A 20601-nucleotide genomic window follows, 5' to 3' on the forward strand; every position below is an offset into this window, starting at 1 on the left:
GAGGGAGACCTCCTGCATCTTCCCGCGAGCAAGCCAGGCGCCGCGCCGGGCCTCACCCGCGTGCACCCCCAGCCCAGCCCGGCCCGGCTCGACCCCTCCCGCGCCCGCGGCCCGCCTCTTCTCCCCCGTGACGTGCCGCAGCGGCCGGGATCATGCGCACTCGCGCCTCGCGCCCGCTGCCGCTGCTCCGCCTCGGCGCCTGTCATTCTCCGCGGCGCGGCGGCGAGTGCTGACTGCGGTACTCGCCCGCTCGCTCGTCCGTCTGCGCGCCCGCGAAGTGACCGACCGACTGGGGGCGGGCTGGCGGCTCTGCCTGCGGCAGCGCATCGGTTTTTCTCGTGCCGGGTCTCTTGTTGAGCCGTGATTCCCTTGGAGCCACAGACACGCACCAGGGGCTCGGAGCGCCGCACTCCGGGGCTGGAGGCAGCTGCAGCGCTCGGGTCGGCGCGGCCGGTTGCAGCAGCCTCAGTCGCCGCCGCGGCCTCACCGAGTCCTGTGCCCTGGCGAATGCCCGGCGCCCGGCACGGCTGAACCGAGGCAGCTGGTGCAGAGCGGCGGCGCCTGCTCCTGCACTCGCCGCTGCCGCCGGGCTGTGCCGGGGCGGCGGCGCTGCGCGCCGGAGTTTACAGAGGCTGCTTCCGAGCGCGGTCCCCCAAGAAGACTCCCTGCCTCCTGAGTCCCAGTAAGTTGACTGTAGTTTCTGAAGTTGGAGGGAATCGTGGAAAGGAAAGGTTCGTTTTTATCTTCTTGTGGGAAGCCGAGGGTGGTACCTCTTGTTAGCAGAGTTCCAGCTTGAGGAGGGAGTGCAGGGTGCCAAGAAGGGGACAAGGCAGCGGTAGGGTCTGGAGTCCAGGGGCTGGCTGGCCACAGCATCTCACGAATGTGCCAGTTGGAGATGTATTGGGAGACGACAGGTGTCCTAGGGTGTTTCGCCGGCTGCTTGCTAATTATTCAGTCTGAGCTCCTTGTCTCTGTGTGTACGTTGGGGGTGAAGGGGCTGGGCAGGTTCTTGTCACCTCCATCCTAAGACCTCAGGGGAGTGTAGCCAGCACTGCGAGGGATCTCTGGGCGAGCCATTCCTTTCAGGCCTGCAGGCTTCCCGCGCATCCCACTTTTCTCTTCCCTTAGGCAGAAGTTGCTAACCTTTTCATAATTGGAGCCCAGTCCTTTAGGGAATAAACAACTTATATGTCGACTCGGTGTTTTATGCCCTAAGGCAAATAAAACGAGCTCTGTGCGTGTGATTTCATAGACTTTAAGAATGTGGGCAAGTCCCGAGAAATAGGACTCAAATGATGACACTTGGGTTTCACCCTGATTGTCCTGCACCTCTTATGTAAGCCTCCAGGCTGGATAACTTTGTCTCTGCAGTGGCTGCAGCTGTGGCTCTCCATTCCATTTGTTTAAAGTCCGGCTTGAACAGTATTTAATGAAAATGCTGACATGATATAGTGGCCTGTGGTCTGAACAGAGTGCACTCTTCAAATTGGAGTGTCTTCTCCTAATAGGGAGCAGGGGAGGAACAACCCGTATATTTTTCAAGGCAGCTCCAGGAATTAGACCCATAAATCATGTTTTAAAATAGCATGCATTGTGTGGAGACCATGCAGAGGACCGCTTTTTGAACACATCCCCTTTGTTTTAGAAAAAGTGGAAATTGTTTATGCCAGACAATTGTTGAGTCTGAAAGTTAAGTGTACTGATGGGCCTAATTATCTTAATAAACAAAGAGCATGATTTATAGGTATCTGCAGTGCCCTACTTTGAAGGATAGAAATCTTTAACCTTGCTTTCTCAGCTGTCCCCAAGAGATTCCTTTTAAGCAGAGCAATGGATTATCATCATTGATGTTTAATATCTGAGTTGATTAAATTGTAAAAGGAATAGTACTTTGAAATACCATGAAGTACTGTTGTGTGCCTATTACACAGTGAATATTATAAATAAGAGGAAAATTTGGAGTATTGAGTATAGATGTCATTAGTTTAACAAAATAGATTATATTAAGACTTCCCTGCTAAATATGTATACACATACATAAATGTTTAATTTGGACTTGAAGTTACTGTTTAAACCAAAGCTCAGGGGTGTGTTTTAATGTAAGATTTATTTACACAGTCTTTAGAGAGAGAAGTGCATTTATTTATGGTATTTCAGCATACAGAACAAGATGAACTAGTTATAGACACCTTATTTAAAATGTAGAGAGGTTTTTTTTTAGGAATTCTAAGAAAATACACAAAATGTTATTTCAGAAGTTGAAAAGTTAGTCACATCAACACATTGCAGTTTGTGAGAGCATCCAGTGCTTATCTCTAGAAGAGATTACATCCAAGCATGGAGACTCAAACAGATAGACCCAGTAAGCACTATTGCATCCTGGTTAAGAGGACAGGCTGTGGAGCCAGGCTGCCAGCTCTGATACTATCTGTTTGAATCTAGGCATGTTACCCAAAGTCTGTGTCTCAGTGTCTTCATCTGTACAATGGGGGTGACAGTAGTAGTACCTACCCCACTGAACTGTGATGGTGATTAAATGAGCTCATAGACATAAAGCTGTTGGAACAGTATCTGGCATATTAAGCTTGTTCTGGGGAAAAAAATTTCATTGTTATGAAAGGAAATGCATCTTTGGATACTATGGACATTGACTTGCTGCTGATGAATGTTAACAGAAGCAGTTCATGTGTATAATAGGAGAGAGGGCATAAACATTTATTGGGTACGACCTAGCGATACAGATACCAACTGGTGTTTAACACTGTCTTGCTGAATTCCTCACCACAGTCCTTTGAGGTAGGTGGCTTCATCTGTACTTTAGAGATGAGAAAATGGAAGCTCAATGAGATCAAATAGAAATTAGAGCTGGCATTTTAACCCCTGTCTGTCTGTGCTGAAGCTGTGCTCTTTTTGACCCTGCTGCCTCACCTTGCAAATGTAGTCATGCATTATTATCCTCAATTTACACATGAAGAAATCTAAGCTTAAGGATTAAAGTATGCGAGGTGCTTAACAGCACCCACAACAGAAATGATCGTAATTGTTAAATAACTTGCCCATGCTTCTATAACTCCTAGTGTGTGGTAGAAGTACCAGGTCTTTTAATTAGATGTGGATTCTGTTGCTTTTTATTTTTCTATTCATATGTTCAGAGAGTCAAAAAAAGAAAAATTGGTATGATGTTAAGAGTTTACATACACTGGAGGGTGGTGTTCTCCATTTGGTTTCCTGCCTGCACGTGTAGCTGCAGCAATCTACACAGTCAAGGAAACCACCACAGCAGTGGTAATCAGTCCACGAACAGCATCATCCCTGAATATGAGTTCAGTCCCAGCTGGAGAACTCCCTTGGGCAGAGAGAGACCTTGCACTTTGCCTCATATTAAACTGCTTGTTCAGAAATAGAAATCATTTATCCTTTTCATTAAATAAGCATGCTCCCTTCAAGCCTTAGTACCACATGTCCTGGGAAGCAGATTCTGGGATCCTGTGTGAGTAGTACTTCCTTTAAGGTTTCCCTAGCTTGTTAGACATCTCACCTGGGTTCTGGAGGTTGGGAATAATTGAGAGGCCGTGGTATTTTTGTGGCTGTCTCAGGTAATCACCCAAATACTAGATAGTGTTCTGGCCTTTTGTAAGTCTTGTTTCTAGAGATTAAAATCTAATCGCTGTATAGGGCAAATAGATCACAGACTGTTCACAGTCTGATTTAATTTAAATAACAGACTGATTTAATGTTTAATGAAAGCTCTTAGCTAATGTATGCTAACACTGAAAGGTACTTCAATACAGATGCTCAAAGTTGGCTTGGAAAAAAAAAACAAAACTCTCCAAGAGTAAGCTTCCTGTAGGCTGCCCCCATGCACCTGGGGACACAATACCATAGTTGCAAAGTGCCCAGAAGAGCCCCTGCCACCGACCAAGTCATCTCACATCTCTCTGAATACCTTCTGTCTCAACTTTAACCCTCCTTTTCAGAGAACAGATAATCCTCTTTGCTCAATTAATAGTTTATTTCAAGTGTTCCCCTGCTCTGGGTTATTCTATAGTAAAAATCTCCCCTGATCACTTTTGTGACTTGAATGAGGTCCATGATTTATTATTCACTAACTCCTCAGAATAATCCATGTAGTTGTTTTATTTCCCATCTGTGTTATCTGTTATCTATTTAGTGGCTTATCTGTTTCACTTTTAAATCTCTGAATAATTTTCTTCTGATGTCCATCAGAAGATAAGTGTAAAAGAAAAGTAAACTAATTTTAACACGGATATACGTGAATGAAGATCATTGACAGTTATATGTACTGTTTTGAACTTCCTTCACTTTGGGCTTGGGGAGTTGAGAGCTGATATTTCTAGAGCTCCTGCCTCATGTATTGTGAGAGGTGCATTGGGAGGTTATACAAGTTATACACGCAAGCAGTTCATGTGCAACCCTGCAGAGACAGCCCCTGTGGGCTCGGTCATTGCTGAGTTCAAGGGCAAGGGGTAAGTGGGAGGGGAAGTATGCACAGCTCTGTGCATGACTTATGTGATCACATTTCTAGTCCTTATTGGTCCTCCTTCTGGATAAGAATTGGAATGAGTAGCTTACAGAGAGCATTACTGTGTGTTGGCTGCCATCCTAAGAACTTCCCTTCATCCGCAGTCACCTTGTTTGGTAGTACTTTATTCTCCTCTTTTGCAGAAGTGACAGCTGAGGCCTAGAAAGGTCAGGGCACTCGTCCAAGGTCACACTAGTGAGCTTCAGAGTAAAAAAGTGGAGCCCAGAGCTGTGCAAGGAGGCTGGTGATACTTATAGAACATTCTGCTGCCTCTGATTTTTGAGCCTTTGTGATAGCTAAACTCTATTGCATAATATAGGTAGAGTATATTATGCTTTTCAAAAGAATCCTATACTATCTTGCTTGGTCCCCAGGTGAAGGAATGGTGGGAAGACACATGCCTACCTTCTTACCCACCGCCAGCAGCAGGAATTGATGGCACAGGAAGTATCATCTCCATTATCTTTGTAGAGGAAGAGCTTAAGCTTAGTTCATGCAATGAGCTCAAAAAAGAAAACCACATGTCCGCTTTGTGAAATAGGAAGCATAAAGCCTTCAACTGTTAGTGGAACACAGTGGGGAGGCATGTTAACTTTATCTGTGTTTAATGGCACATACTTGCATCATTCTCATTAAAAAAAGAATTGTGGAGACCTGAGATTTTCTTGGGTGATTTAAAAAAAAAAAGTTTATTTAAATCTAAAAAAGTATCAGCATTGAATTGTCATGGGAGAACCACATTACTATAGCAGTGTCATGGGTCATCCCATGAGACTAAGGTTTTTAAAGGAAATAAACACTTACGTCTAACCAGTAATGCTTAAACGTGTTATCTTTTAGTAAGAACATTGCATCCAGTCTTCCGTACCTGTATCATATAGCCTAACGCCAGTCAAAATGGAGTTCAAATGGAATTTTAAAAGGACAGTTTTAAAACCATCTTGTAATATTTTCAAAGCCTTTCCCCTGAGCCCTACCTCCTCTGTGTTTTCTCGATGTCATACTGGAGCCAATACTTGTTCAATAAGTTATTCATATCCCCTGGAGTTTGAATTATAAAGGAACTATTATGATTATAATATTCTGGCATATCCTGTTGATGTTTTATTCACCCCCATCTTTGACGTTATAGGACTATATGATTTCTTAACCTGAGAAATGATTTAAAAAATAGTTTTCTAAATATAGACTGTTTATTGCAGAGGACATGGAAATTGGCCTGACTGGGACATTAGCTAAAAATAGAGAGCTCTTGAAATCCCGTGAATCTTATGGAGTAAGCAAGTAAAAAGAAAAAAAAAAAAAAAAACAGAAGAAGAAGTAGTTTTAAGATTGGTCACTAGGCAGAGTGCGGTGATTCATGCCTGTAATCTCAGCACTTTGGGAGGCTGAGGAGGGTGGATCACTTGATGTCAGGAATTTGAGACCAGCCTGGCCAACATGTTGAAACCCTGTCTCTACTAAAAATACAAAAGTTAGCTGGGTATGGTGGCATGTGCCTGCAATCCAAGCTACTCAGGAGGCCGAGGCAGAAGAATCACTTGAAGCCAGGAGGCAGAGGTTGAAGTGGGCCGAGGAGATCATGCCACTGCATTCCAACCTGGGCAACAGAGGGAGACTTTGTCTCAGAATAAATAAAACATAAACAAAATTGATCGCTAGCAGCTTTGTACTTTCCTCTCCCATTTCATAGATGTCCCTCTAATCCAATCCCTAGGTACCATATCATGTATTCATTTGCAAGTAATCAGGTTCTCTTGATTTTCTAAAAGTACCAAAAGGTGTGACTAAATCAGTAGTACTGTCATCTGCCATCTTCGTGTTGAGAGAGCCCTAGGTTTGCATATGTAAGCTTTTATGTGAATTTATTCTTTGAGGAATGAAGGTTGATCAGATAAGTCCTCAGGCATTTCGTCTCACTGTGTTTGTGACTCCATCATTACTATTAAAGTTACACTTCCGCCCACTCCATCCTTTCACCCCCAAACCACACCCGTTCCTTCATCACTCCCATTGTGGTGGAACATGGTGAAACTTCTGGGAAACTCAAGTGTTAAGGAAGCTTATGTTCAAAGTCAGAGGAAAAAACACATAACACAATAATTTTTTCTTTAAAAAAGAAAAGCCAATCCCTAACATAGCTATACACAAGAACACCTCACCTTCTGCTTTGAGCAGTTGAGAATCGCAACCAGAGTAGCCTTCTTAATTTTTCCCTGATGCTTTCTAAGGAGGGCTGTGAGCCTCTAATTCACACATAATCAATCACTAGGAGCTTTGCTGTGTTTTGAGTCAAATTTAGTCGGGGTGATATTTATTCATTCATACACCAGATATATATTAATTAATATATAATAACAGGCACATTATTAAATGATAAGACCTCAAATACAAGAAAATCCCTCTCTCTGCCCTCAAGAATCTCAGGTTCATGAGGGAAGGAGACACTGAGCAGCAGTTGGAACCGGTGCTTAAAGCATGCTGGGCTCTGTCAGGGGTGCCTGACTCCAAGGGGATGACTTTCCCTAAAGCAGCAGGGCTTGATAGAATCTGGAAGAGCCAGAAGGAGGGTACCAGGAGGCTGAGGGTGGGTGTGGGCAGGGATAAATTATTCTGAGAGAGGGAAAAGGGAATATGGTGCAACAAAGGTACCGGAGAGGTGGGTTGTGGAACAGCTGGTCATTCCATGTGTCTCCTCCCTGGTGCACAGTGAGGGTGGGAGATGAGGCAGGAGGTGTAAAGCGGAGGCTGGAGCCACTTTTGGAAGGGTCTTGTGGGCCATATTTAGTCTTGTAGATGAATTTGAGGACTTTTTTAGAATGATCACTCTGGGTGTATTACACAAAATGGATGGGGTAGGGGACAGAAAAGATAAGCAGTGCAAAAAAAGGCTCTTGAATCTTGGTGTGGATTTAAGGCCTGAACGCCCACTGATAAGCATGGGGACATTAATGGGAGAAGCAAGGAGGGGATGATGACTTTAAGGATGACTCCCAGGTGTCTGGCTTGGATAACTGAATCAACAGGGGTGCCATTGGAGATAATGGTGAATACAGAGGATGGAGCAGTTTGCAGGAGAAGATGACAAGTTGTGGATTTATGCACTGTGAGGCTTCAGAGGGACATCCAGGACCTGAGGTACAATTAACAGTTGTTCAGCCTGCAGTTCCGGAATTGAAGATGGAGGCTGAACTGGAAATGTAGGTTTGCTAGTCCTCCGTGTATTTGAAGTTGTTGTTTTGGTTGTGATCTGCTTGTGAGAATGTGTGGACTAGAAAAAAAAAAAAAAAGAGGAAGGCCAGGGTGGCTGTCAGAAGAAAAAGAGATGGCATAGTCGGATTAAGAGAGAGAAGTTTTTGACAAGTGCTTGGACACAAAGTGGCAGAAGCCAGAGGCAAAGCAGAATGAGGTGCTTGACTGAATGGGAACCAAGTGACAAAAGAAATGAAATTGAAATAAAAAGAGAGCAAAGGAACAGGTCTGATTGTTAACTTGCTTTTATCGACACAGATAATGGTGGCTTTTTCTCCTAGAGTTTTCAGTCCTGGTCAATAAATATTAAGACCTACTATGGAAGGTGGGTGGGGAAGGGGAAGGGGGAAGGAATAAAATAACAAAGCATGATTCTGGATCTCAAGAAGCTTATAGAATTGTTATTTCTTATTTTTCTTTTCCATTTGTTTTTTTCCTTCATTGACAGCAGGGCACAGGCTTCTTGGGAGAATGGGGAGAGTGAAAGAATCACTTTGCTGGTGCTTGAAGTGCCTCAGTTCCCCATAGCAGGCATATCTCATTGTATCCACAAAATAACACACTGAAAGAGAAAGTGATAAAGGACTCATTATTTGACAGATTATAAAAACTAAGCTTTTATCATGGCCATGATGTTATTAGAGGGTTTGGACCTTTGAACCAATGCTTATATAATTATTAATGAGACTTTCAGCTCACTGGATTATTTGAGGTATGCTGAGTACAATATCCTGTAATTTTCACTTACCTTATAAAAATAGGACACATTATATATAAGACTAACTAAAGTGTTTGAAGATGATGGAAATAATTACCATATGTTTTAGTTAAATATCATGCCTTTCAGTCCCCAAATGTTTGTCCTTTAATTTTGACCTGAAGGCAGAATCACTCAAGTTATACAGATGAGGAAACTGAGGTACAGGGTTCAGATGGCTGGGTGGAGGTAACACAGCTAGTAAGTAGTAGAGTTTCTCAGATCCAAAATGGGGTGTCCTGGGTTCACACTCCTCCATCATGTTGTTTGCATTTTTGTGAATAACTACTAAAGAATAATTAGGGGGTCATGTCAGTTTAAGAGATTTTCTTTATTAGTCTGCTCAAAGCACCACCAGTAGAAATCAGCTTCAATTTCTATATTTGATGGGCCACAGGTTATTTATGCAAATATGTGATTAAGTTAGACTGGGGAAAAATCTGTTTTTTGGGGTTGTTTTTTGCACAAAATGAACATCTTTTGCTTTCATTATCTCAAGAGTGCTAAAAAAGAATCTGAGTATAAATGCAAGGAATCAGTATTTTAACTTATAAAATTATTGTAGTTAAGCCTATTTGTGATACAGTGGGAATTTGTTTTTCAGCAATTGCAACGACTGTTGTCCGTAAGAGGCATTCTGTGTGTACACATATCTGTGTGTGCATGTATGGAATATAAAATTCAGCTGAATTAATTTTAAACTATTGGTTTTCCTGTTGTAATATTTTTGAATTCTCCAGATACGTTAAATGATATCTTGCTTGCTTTGTCTTGCCAAAGCGACTATTATGTTACTCATTTAATGCCAAAGTGTTAAAGCATTTGTCTTCTGTAAGCAGTGTAAAATGATGCAGGATGAATCTGAGGGATTTATTTTAATGTTACAACTTGTACTTTGGCTCCTGATAGTCTAAAATTTTGATTAACCTAATTTTGCTATATATTAAGGTGGATATTAGCTATTAATACACAGTAATATTAGAATCATGAAAAGTACATAGAATGTCATGGCTGTTGGAAAAAGTTTATGATGCTGCATTTTTTTCTTTCACAAAAAATATCCAGGAGGCATACTAAATTGCAGTTTCCAAATGAAAGCAATTTCTAGCAAGTAGCAAAATGCTTGTGCTAATGCTTATCCCTAAATCTCAATTTCAAGCTTCATGGTGCCCATTTTACATTTTAGCTTCTGTAGGAAAAGTTGAATCCAAAGGGGCTTATGCCTTTGTGACATTTGGTGGATTGCTCTTTTGTTATAGGTGCTGATTTTGTAAAATAACAATACATTTGTAAATTTAAAAAACGTTAGGCCACTATCTTAGTTCTGAGTGATCACTACACATGGTGTTTTATAGTAGCCTTAGTCCAATGTAGTTGAAAAATTACAATATAGGCATGTGAAAATTTAAATAACAATGTAAATTAATACAGTATTTTGTATTTAATTTTTATTGCACTTTATAATAATATGTGAGGAAACTCAAATGAGGTAAAATGAAGATTAATTTGGTCATTTCATGCCTCATGTGTCCCAATTTCATCCAAATGCAAATATGATAATCCAGGGCATAGAGTTAGTATTCTGTTCAGGTGATTTGACACTGCTGAATTTATCACTCACTACCAAAATGAACAATTAAACTGCATTTCCTACTCATCTTTCTATGAGTATATATTTTAATGTTATGTATTAGGAGTTTTCATTTTCTAAAAAGAGTGATTGCATTTTCTTCACCTCATTTTTCTTATTCTAACTGAATTTTATTCAGACATTTTTATGTCAGTATATAGTCGACATGATAGAACATGTCTAAATTAGTAATCTAATTTGAATACCATAATTATGTGTACAGTTAGAGCTTGATTGAATGGAGTGCTTTTGCACATCGTGTATGTTCTTTCTCTTAGTGGATTTAGGAATTATGTGCTTAATATTAAAGAGTCCTGAACCTGTTTATGTTTACCAGTAGGCACACAGAGCAAAATGTAAATATTTTTCCCGACAGAATTGGAAAGATATGCTTCCTTTTCAAGTGTTAGGAATTAACATGTAACTGTCTATGGTGGTTTTTTTCTTATGAACAGATTGCTAAGAAATATAGAAGTGGCTGAAAACTGGATTGGTGTCATTCATATTGCCTAAATTATTGGTGTTGAGCTTAGAAGTGCACTCCTCTGTTTTGCTAAATAAGAAATTAAGATGCTTTAAAATATTTCTCATAAATCCTAATAAATATTTGTACATACTTAGATAGTGTTGAAAAAAAATTCCTTCGCTTTATTACATAATGGTCACTTTGCTCAAAATGTACATCTTGAACTTTAGTATGAAATGCTCAGTGTGTCCAAGGTAGAATTGAAACCAAAACATTTGGAGTCCTATTAAAAAATAGAATATGGATTACAGCTTTTTAGTCTTTGGGCTGAGATATTTGGAAGAGGATTGCTAAACACTGTGGTCACTGAGAAAAATAAAATAAAGCACTGATGTACTAAACTTACACTTAATTTAATGGTTTCTGCTCCCACCGTCCTTAACCTTTCCAACTGGCTGAGTTATTTGCTAATAGTGGCATGTCACGACCTGAATTATACATCTTTCCTTTTAATACATATTCAATAGCATTTTCAAAATGTTCTCCTAGATACAATTCATAATAAACAGCACAGTGCTGGCAACAAGCATGCTTCTTTCAGACTGTTTTATAGCCACAGGCTATTTGGCATTTGGACACTTCTCTTATGTATTTCTACAGCTCCACATTTCCTGAAAACTGTCAGCCTTATATTAGAATTAGCCTTTTGCATCTCCACAGTTACATGGAGAATGAAAAGAATTTCTCTCCCTGTAATACACCAAGGCCTGTGGTCAGAGAATCATAATTTGCTAGTCATATGCTTTTTCTTTCTTGATGTTCTCATTATCTTTAGAAGCCATAGCATGAAAGGCATTGTTGAAATGCATTCACGTCAGTTTGGTTTGATCCATCTTAAACTTTTTCTGTCTAGAGCTGTGGTTCTTAACCCCTCAGAGGACATTTGGCAATGCCTGAAGACATTTTTGGTTGGCACAGCTGGGGAGGGGGATGCTACTGGCACCTGGTGGGTAGAGGCCAAGGATGCTGCTATACATTCCATGATGCACAAAACAGCCCTCTCCATGGAATAGTTTTCCACCCCAAAATGTCTATAGTGCTAAGCTTGAGAAACCCTGATTTAGAAGGTAGGGAATGTCTTTTGATGCAATTGAAAAGTGATACATGTTTCCGGTGAAGAAATCATTGCATTTAACATAATCATTTATTCAATACCTACTAGGCTCTGAGAATACAATGAAGAGTGTGACATGGTTCTTGCCTCAGGAGTATACCCTCTCTTTGCCAAAATGATTAGTAAATAAAATCAAACTGTTCGACATGATGCGTGCTGTGAGGTATGCATGGCATGTTAAAATAAAAGTAATTTAGATTTTACTAGGCAAATAGAATAGAATTTCTGGAAAGGATTGTTCTCTGACTAAATGTAGTATCAGTCATTTGTGGGTATAGAATTTCTCATTTTTCCTTGGTAATGAGGAATAAGTTTTATTTGTTGTCTTTTTACATTTCAGCTAGTATTAATTTGCAGTGTCAGGAAAGAAGGGAAGGTGTTGACATAAAAAGTGTTACTTTTGGAATTTAGGGAATTCGTTTTTTACCATCTTCATTGGCTTTTACATGCCATAAAAGTCTCCAATTTCAACTGAACAATTTGCTGATTTTTAGTAAACTTTATAGAGCTAGGGAACTGTGACCACAGTTCAGTTTTAGGACTTTTCTGTCACCCCAGAAAGCTCCCTTGTGCTGGTGTGCAGTTAATTCTCATTCCCCCTGCCAGCTCCAGGCAGCTACCAATCTTTCTATTACTTTCCTTTCTGTCTTTATACATTTGCCCTTTAGCAAATCTCTGGACATTTCATTTGGGATATTAATATTTACCAGTAAAAATGTAGTTTCTATCTTCTTTTTCAAGATCAGCACCATCTTGTATTTTTCATATTTCCTGTACCATACACAGGCTACAAGGCAGGTTCAGGAACTCCGAGTTATCAGAACTCTCAGACTAATAAAGTGAAATATGCAGCAAAGAAGAAGATAAGCATGCGTGTAAGACTGGAAGGTGTGCCTGTTTTTCAGCTTTGTCTTGCTCTGTCCCTGGGTCAACAGTGATCACCCCTCTACTACTTTTGTAAATCTATCTGTAAAAATAATGCTATAGAAATAATTGCAAAGCTGAAGTCAGATAAATACCTGCAAGATGGGAGGAAACTATAAAAGGATTAAATCTGGAGAACACGCCTGTTTGGGAGCTGTATTCTGGTCAACCATTACTTAGCCAAACCCTTTGGGGCCAAATTCTTTTCAGAATTCAGCCTTTAGAAAGGTAAGACAGTGCATACATTGTGTATTAATGTAATACCCCCATGGGATCCAGGCAACACATAGTAATTTTTGTAGCAAAGTGAATGAATATTCACATTTAGTTAGACAGGGAAAAACTCACCTCATGTCAGTTGAGGTCAGTTCGGGGAGCAAATTCATTTCATAGCAAAATAACAAAGAAATTATATTTTCAGAAATTTCTGCATTTCAAAATTGTGGGTAAAGGTTTATGAGACTGTCTCAGTGAATCCCAGGATCTTGCTTTTCAAACTATTTTATTTCAGCCTCTTTCCAGCTCCCCACCTTGCAATCCCCTCTCCCATAATCACACTTCATTTAACTTAGCCATGGATGTATTTGTCTTTCTTTTTTATGTTAACTTCCGATCAGACTTGACAAAACACCAAATTAGCTGTTCACTTTTGATGGATAAAAGCAAGATATGAATGTGTTATGGCCAGCTAGGTTTGTGGTTTGTGGTTCGCCTCTCTGCTAAAGGCCTGGATTGTAGCCATGTTCATCTGTTCCAGCCCGTGGGTTGAAAAAGAATAACATAATTTTTTGGGTCAAAAAGACACCCATGGAGAAAAATCCAAAGGTAGCAATGGCAGCTGCCATTCCAGGTAGCCCCAGGCTCATGCTCCATAGCCCTCTCACTTATCATGAAATCCTAGGCAGTGAGACTAGACAGCTATAGGAAGAGAGTCAAAGCAGGTAAGAGAATTCACTAGAGTAAATTTTCTTGAAGGAAAGATATTTCGAGTTCAAGGAAGATAAAGACATGAAGAAAACTATATGGGATTCTGTATTGGACCCACGGCTCAGAAATAGGATGCCATTCCAAAGCAAAACATTGAAGACTTGTTGCAAACTATTGAATTTTGCATAATCATCTTATGTAATTTGCCTAATGGTTCTTAGCAAACCCATTAGTCTTTTAATCATAAACCTAACATCTGTGTTAATTTCCAGATTTCCAGTGGTGGTACTTAGAAAACTATAACTGCAGGCCAGTGGGTCTTAACTGGTTTCCTGTGGCACTTCTGGGTTGCTATAGACCCATCATGAATCTAAATGAAGACTTTGATGGATGCGTAAAATTTGCTTTCTTACAAATAAAATGCATATTCTTATGGCAATATTAGTTAAGAAGAATATACTCTAGATTTTAGGACTCATTTATAAGCAAGGAGATCTAATTTCTGCAAATTATAAGAAAGGGCAGAGTATAATATTGCACCAGCATCAGATAAAACATTTATAGGAACATTTTCTTCTAAGGACTCAAAAGCATCATCAAGGCAGTACTGAGTTTTCAAAGAGCAACGTGATGCTTAAGGTCTACATGGGAGTGAGGTGGTAATTCTGGTTGCTTTTGTAGACACTCAGAAGCATGTACCAGGGAATACATTGCTACTGTTTATTACCTCTTTTTTTTTTTTTAAGTTCTTAATTGATTCAACTGTGCCACCAAAATCTCTGTCTGCAGGTGAATCATCAGTATGAAATTGAATCATTGCTGTTTGGTTGTGGAAGTATGTGCCCCGCTTTTCCTACCTGCAGACTTCTTTCGTAGGTGTCTTGGTGTACCCCCACCACTTCCTCCAGCCCCTGCCAATAATATGTTTTCAAGTCTTACAGGCTCTTTGCAGATATCATTTTTTCTTTTACCTCCCAGCTTTCAAGAGCTAAACTTGTCCTGCCTTAGTACTGCACCTGCCTCCTCTTACCAAGTGTCTTTCTGAGTTTGCACACATTCCTTCTTTTTACCACACTTCCTGTTGGTAAAAAGCTGACAGCCTCGCCTTGTTGCTGCTGCACCCCCTTCCACATTTAACGACATCCTCCACCCCTGCCCCTCCCCAGCTCTGGTGATGCTTTTTAGAGGGTGGTTCTCCATACTGGCTGTGATGAACGTCATCTGGGGAAGTTTCACATTTACCATGACTGATTACCAGGGCCCATCCCTAGTAATTCTGGTTAAAGTACCCTGGGGGTGGGGCCTCAACCTTGGTAGTTTCTGAATGCTCTCCCTGGGGATGCAGCCAACACTGAGAACCACTGGTGCATAGGGTGTAACACCTGTCCATCGTAGGTAATGAGAGCAATTGTGGAAAGTTTACCAGAAACTTTTGGAAAAGGATGAGAGGAGATTAAAAAACAAACAACTCTTCCTCATCCCTCTGTTTGCTCTCAGTTTCAGCTCAAAGGAATGAGTTCTGGTAAGTGGCGCCTGTGCCCACCTAACTGGTGTGACTTCTTCCCCTTGGGCCTGTGTTTTCATCAGTAAATTCCTGGCAGCCATGTGCCTCCAGCAGGCCAGAAACCATTCCAGGAAAGGCCTGTGCTTATCTCATCGTGAGGCAGCCTACCAGGGGCCTGCTTTTCCTTTCTTAACTGAGCATCCTATCCTGCAACCTAGTATTTTCATTTTTCCTTTTTGCAAGGCTCTGTAAACCAAAGTCATGCACTCTCCCAGCTCATCTGCTGTCAGTTCACTTGAAACTCACTAGCCCGAAGGACACACACAGCAGAACCCATTAAAGTTCTCAAGTGGAGATTTTTCACTTCACTTTTCACTTGCGGGAAAGATGGATGGCAGAGTCTTTGCTAGAAAACTATTGTGTAGAATATAATTTTGCTGAATTAGAGAGGGGAGGCCACAACCAAAATTAAACTGTCATTGTTTTTGAAGTTTTCTTTTCTTCTTAATACATCTGTGGGCCTCTAAAATCTCTTTTTATATATTATTAAGTCCAGGAATTGTGCAGAGATTCATTTGAACAGCCTTCTTTATATAGCAATCTTTGTGAAGTCTCTTCTCTAGGCTTTCTGGGGTCAGAATGTGTGTTCCTTTTCCAGAGGGCAATACACAAGGGCCATTGGCTGTGCTCCATGGCTGCAGAGTTTCTAGAGGAGCTGAGAACACTTACAACATGAGTGCTGTACAGTACTCTCTGGACCCCACTGCTTAATTATTATGGAATTATTTTTTTCCAAAGACAGTAATTTTATTTTTATTAGTAAGTAGGAAAATTTAAGTGAGGTGATTTTGGTATTAATAACAAGGATGCAGAGATGTTTTAAGGAAATCCAGTGTAAAATTTATGTGAATATCCAATTGTACAAAAATTAAGACAAAAGTGCTTTACTTGACAAACTTCTCCATAAGAGTTATATAAATGCCAGTCATCTTTAATGGAGTCTGTTTACAAAAGTTCTGTTTATTCATTCATTTTTCTTGAGCACAGATACTGCACAAAGCAAACACCACCCTGCTGTTGTCCTGTTGCATGGTAAGAAATGCAGCTTTTGTATTTGTCAGCCTTACACATATAGTATAAACCTTGCCAAGACTGGCAGTGGTGCAGTGCAGGCCAATAATTAATTAAGGGGGCATGCAGCATACATTTGTTGAGTACCTACTGTGTACCAGGCACAGGGATAAGTAGTACATATAGAAGTCTATCTACCCTTACTTCCTAGTGGAAGGAGACAATCACATAACCAAGGGATTATCAGTAGTAGATGTTTGGTTTTAGCAGAGAGTAAAATATATGTAGTCATTAGGAGTGGCTGGGAGGCTAGAGAGGGTCTCCCTGAGGAAGTGACATTTAGGTGAAATGTGACCCTAGCAACCAGGACTGCCATGAATTGAGACCACCCTGGACAGTGTACATGCAGGCTGTTGAAGGAGGCCAGAAGGGCAGAGTAGGGGTTGGGTGCCTGTACTCAGGATTGGGAAGCAGCATGGCCAGGTTTGTATTTTAGGAAGATAACTCTGGTAGTAGCACAAAGGGTGAATTGGAACCCAAGACAGGGATGCTGGGAACTCAAAACCAGGATACTTGCTGAGAATAGAACAGGCAGTGTGCTGACTTGATGCTGAAATGCTGGGCTCCTCTTTTGTCCTCTATTCAAACCCAGATTGGACCTCACAGCCCCGAGAGTACACTAGCCTTAATTAACTTGTTAAAATGCTTTTTAAAAGTGCCAATTTCTGGACCTGGTCCTCACCTAATGATATGAACTGGCCACCAAAGACTTCACTAAACCTTTGAGTGACCTGATACAGGGAGTTTATGGACCAATCTTTGAGAAATATTGTGCTAAAGACTGTACTTTTACTTCAATATTCCATTTAATTCTCAAAACAACCCTGTAAGAGAAGCGTATTTTTCTTAGCTTCCAGATTAAGAAACATGCTCAGTGTGATTAAGCATCTGGCTCAAGGTCACACAGCTGGTGCGTGTCGTGGCTGGCAAAGCAATCTGCTTCTTTTCATAGAGAATCCTGCCTGTGTGAAAATGGTAAGAAGAGCCCTGCAAAATTCAGAAAACCTTTGAGGGTTAATTGTTTCATGAGTGAACATGGTCCATCTCTCAGATACAGGACTTTATATATCCCATCTTGGGATAGAATCAGAGTGTTTATTTTTGCCATATTTCCATATTTTCTCTTTTCTGAAGAAGTTTAATTTTTTTTTTTTTCCTCAAAGCTAGAATTTTAAGTTCTAGGGGAAGTATATATATATTGCAAAGGAGAGCTTGGATCTTAATATTGGTGTTTCTGGGCCTCTTTTTCCCATAAAAGAAGTTGAGAGGGTCAAGGAGTAACATATTTTTATCACCCATAGCCGGAGAAGCCCAACCATTAGGCCTCACAGAAAATTATCATGCTTTCAGTTGTCATGAATCATTTATTTCTTAAGTGGCTCTTGAACCAAGAGTTGCAAAAATGATGTTGAAGAGGTGGAGGAGGGTTGCTGAGTGAAAAGCACACTGATAATTAGAAATCTTGTTTAAAAGCTAGCTTGAAAACACGTTTGCTTCAATAAATTACCTACCTGCCCCCATTCGAATGTGTGAGAAAGGTCCTAGCTTAATTTGCTCATGTGGACAAGGTATTGAACATATTTATCTGGAAGACTTAATTTCATAATAAAGTTTAGCCTGGTCTGACTTATAGGAAGCCATCCCTCCTAGGGTATAGGTAGAGAGGAAGAAGCTGAAACAACAAGACAAGAAAACGTTTTCTCAGGGTGGCCCCTGCTCCGCCATACGCTCTCAGCTGGGGAGAACTGCAGGGAGCTCTACCGCAGCATCCTCTAGAATGTCAGCCCCCGACCCCACAGCAGACTCCAGGGTGTGAACTGCCTGTCTCTCGCATGAACCCACTTTGAATGAGATGCCAGGAAGTGATAGAGGGACTGCACCTCCCCCTGAAGCCTGGCCATTATGTCCTACAGAATTGACTGGGGTGAGGCAGGCCTTTTTGTTTACAGACGTCATCACAATTGTCACAGTGTAGATTGCTGCTTTGATTATTTCAGAATGTTGGATGAACAAACCTTTCTGAGGTTATTTTCATCAGCAACGATCAAATTCAGTTGCTACTGTGTGTGGCTGATCGTCCAGAAAGGGTGATTTTTTGTGTACAGGTTTCCCTAGGAGGGGGTTGTGCTGCTTGGTCTTGGTGGTCAGGCTCACTTGCCACCATTTATGGCGTAAGGTGAGCTCAGGGCCACATCTGGGGTTATGGCATATAAGACATGATCATATTGTAAAAGCAACATGTTCCCCCCTTGTCTGTGCCCACATTTGTGTCTAAGTAAAAGAGGAACCTCCGTGACAGTCTTGAAAGGAAGACAGTTAACTGCCATTTTAAGAATGATGGATTTGCATGGGGGAGAGACGTTAGCTTTGTGATTGTAGTGAAAGCATTTATGTGTTGATTGCATTGATTATTCATAAAGTCTGGAAACATCTATGTTCTAGAACATATTATATAAAGTAAAATGAACCTACCACTAATTATACATGGGTCTTCATTGATTTCTAGACGACCCTCAGACTTTTAAAAATTAATCATGTTAGATTATCTCCCCAATTCCAGTTGCATCCTGGATTCATGGCTCATCCGCTGAAGGTAGATAGATGCCTTACCTGGGACAAATTCAGGTAGAGCATATAGTCATTCTGTTCTCTGTGCAGCTGATTGTGATGGTGCCAAGAAGGCTGGATGCCGTCAGCATACCGTTTTCTCTATTTTGTTGTTATTGTTGTTTTTAGCGTATGTCTTCACTTACTAAACATTTATTAAGGAACAAGTATTTTTTAAGCACAGCAATGTGCCTCAATTTCTACTTTGTAAGGGAGGAAATCTAGTTGAAGTGGTTGTATGACTTGCCTATGTCATGCAACTAAGAAGCTTTTGAGTTGAGATTTAAAGAGGGAGCTGATGGAAGTTGTGTTTTATGCTTTCCCTCTCAATTCTTACATGATTTCTCCTGTTAAAGCTCACCACCACAAAAAGTCGACATTAATTTTCACATCAGTTAGGGATTAAGAATGAATTATTGAATTAGATCACATGTCCTTTTGACATAGGTAAAATGGTATTATACACCGTGAACTTGAGAAACAATTTTCATTATTTTTTCCATATGATGTTGAGAAAAGCATCCTGCTCAATGAAGAACTTAATTTTAAAAGTTGTAATGCTGTTTCATTTGTTGAATCAGTTCCATAAAGAGGGATACAATTTTGGATCAAGCTAATAAGGCTGAATCTGTAGAGGAACATCGACATTTGATGGTTGCTTGGTTGACATTTAGAAACCCCTTCATTCTGAGATGTAAAGATTCTATGGATTTGTCGTATTTAACAGAGATCAAATTATATTCAGGATAAATGTCTTTCTTTACTGCTTCATTATAGAAAATGATATTGTCATTTTAATATTCACAAATGGATTTTTTTTTTGAGACAAAGTCTTTCTTCGTCACCTGCATTGGACTGCAATGGAGCAAACACAGCAGCTCACTGCAGCCTTGACCTCCCGTGCTCAAGCAGTCCTCCCTCCTTAGCCCCTCAAGTACACCAGGGTGCACACCACCCCTAGAACTACAGGTGCACACCACCATGCCCAGCTAATTTTTCCTTTTTTTGTAGAGATAAGATTTCACCATATTGCACAGGCTGGTCTTGAACTCCTGAGATCAAGCTATACACCCTCCTCAGCCTCCCAAAGTGTTGGGGTTACAGGTGTGAGCCATTGCACCCAGCCTGGATTTACTTTTATTCAGACAGATGTCTACACTAATATTGTCCAAGTTTTGTTTCTGTTTTGTTTGTTTGTTTTGAGACAAGGCCTTGCTCTGTTGCTGAGACTGGAGTGCAGTGATGCAGTCATAGCTTACTACAGCGTTGAACTCCTGGGCTCAAGCAATTCTCCTGCCTCATCCCTTCAAAAGATTATAGGTGTCAGCCACTGCACCTGGACAGGGTGTTTTTTGTTTTGTTTTGTTTTGTTTTTTTCTTCTTTCTTCATTCTGTGACTTAGGATGAGTTTATTGTAAATCCCATTGATAAAACTGATTTTTGACTGCTTGTTGAAGCTTTCATGGACTTTAGCATTTATCAAGTCTTGGTGTGAATTGTTTATTTATATATGCATATAGTCAGGCACCACTTACCAACATTTTTGTCAGTGATGGATCACATATAAAACAGTGGTTCCATAAAATTATAAAACCCTATTTTTACCTTATGTTTTCTATGTTGTGTTACAATGGCCTTAAGTATTCAGTACAGTAACATGCTTTACAGGTTTGTAGCCTAGGAGCA

At 40.6% G+C, this 20601-nt stretch overlaps 1 protein-coding gene across 2 annotated transcripts in view; it reads left to right on the forward strand.

The window, feature by feature from the left end:
- Positions 1-204: 204 nt before the first annotated feature.
- PAG1 (phosphoprotein membrane anchor with glycosphingolipid microdomains 1) overlaps positions 205-20601 on the forward strand; it is a 150789-nt gene continuing 130392 nt past the window's right edge. The window contains exon 1 of one of the 2 annotated variants that reach the window (XM_035277424.3): positions 205-731. The gene's annotated coding sequence lies outside the window, so the exon portion shown is untranslated. The remainder of the gene's footprint in view (positions 732-20601) is intronic. The other variant, XM_002759026.6, reaches the window with a different exon arrangement.

The sequence above is a fragment of the Callithrix jacchus genome, chromosome 16 (genome assembly GCF_049354715.1).
Source record: "Callithrix jacchus isolate 240 chromosome 16, calJac240_pri, whole genome shotgun sequence".
Taxonomy (NCBI): Eukaryota; Metazoa; Chordata; class Mammalia; order Primates; family Cebidae; genus Callithrix; species Callithrix jacchus.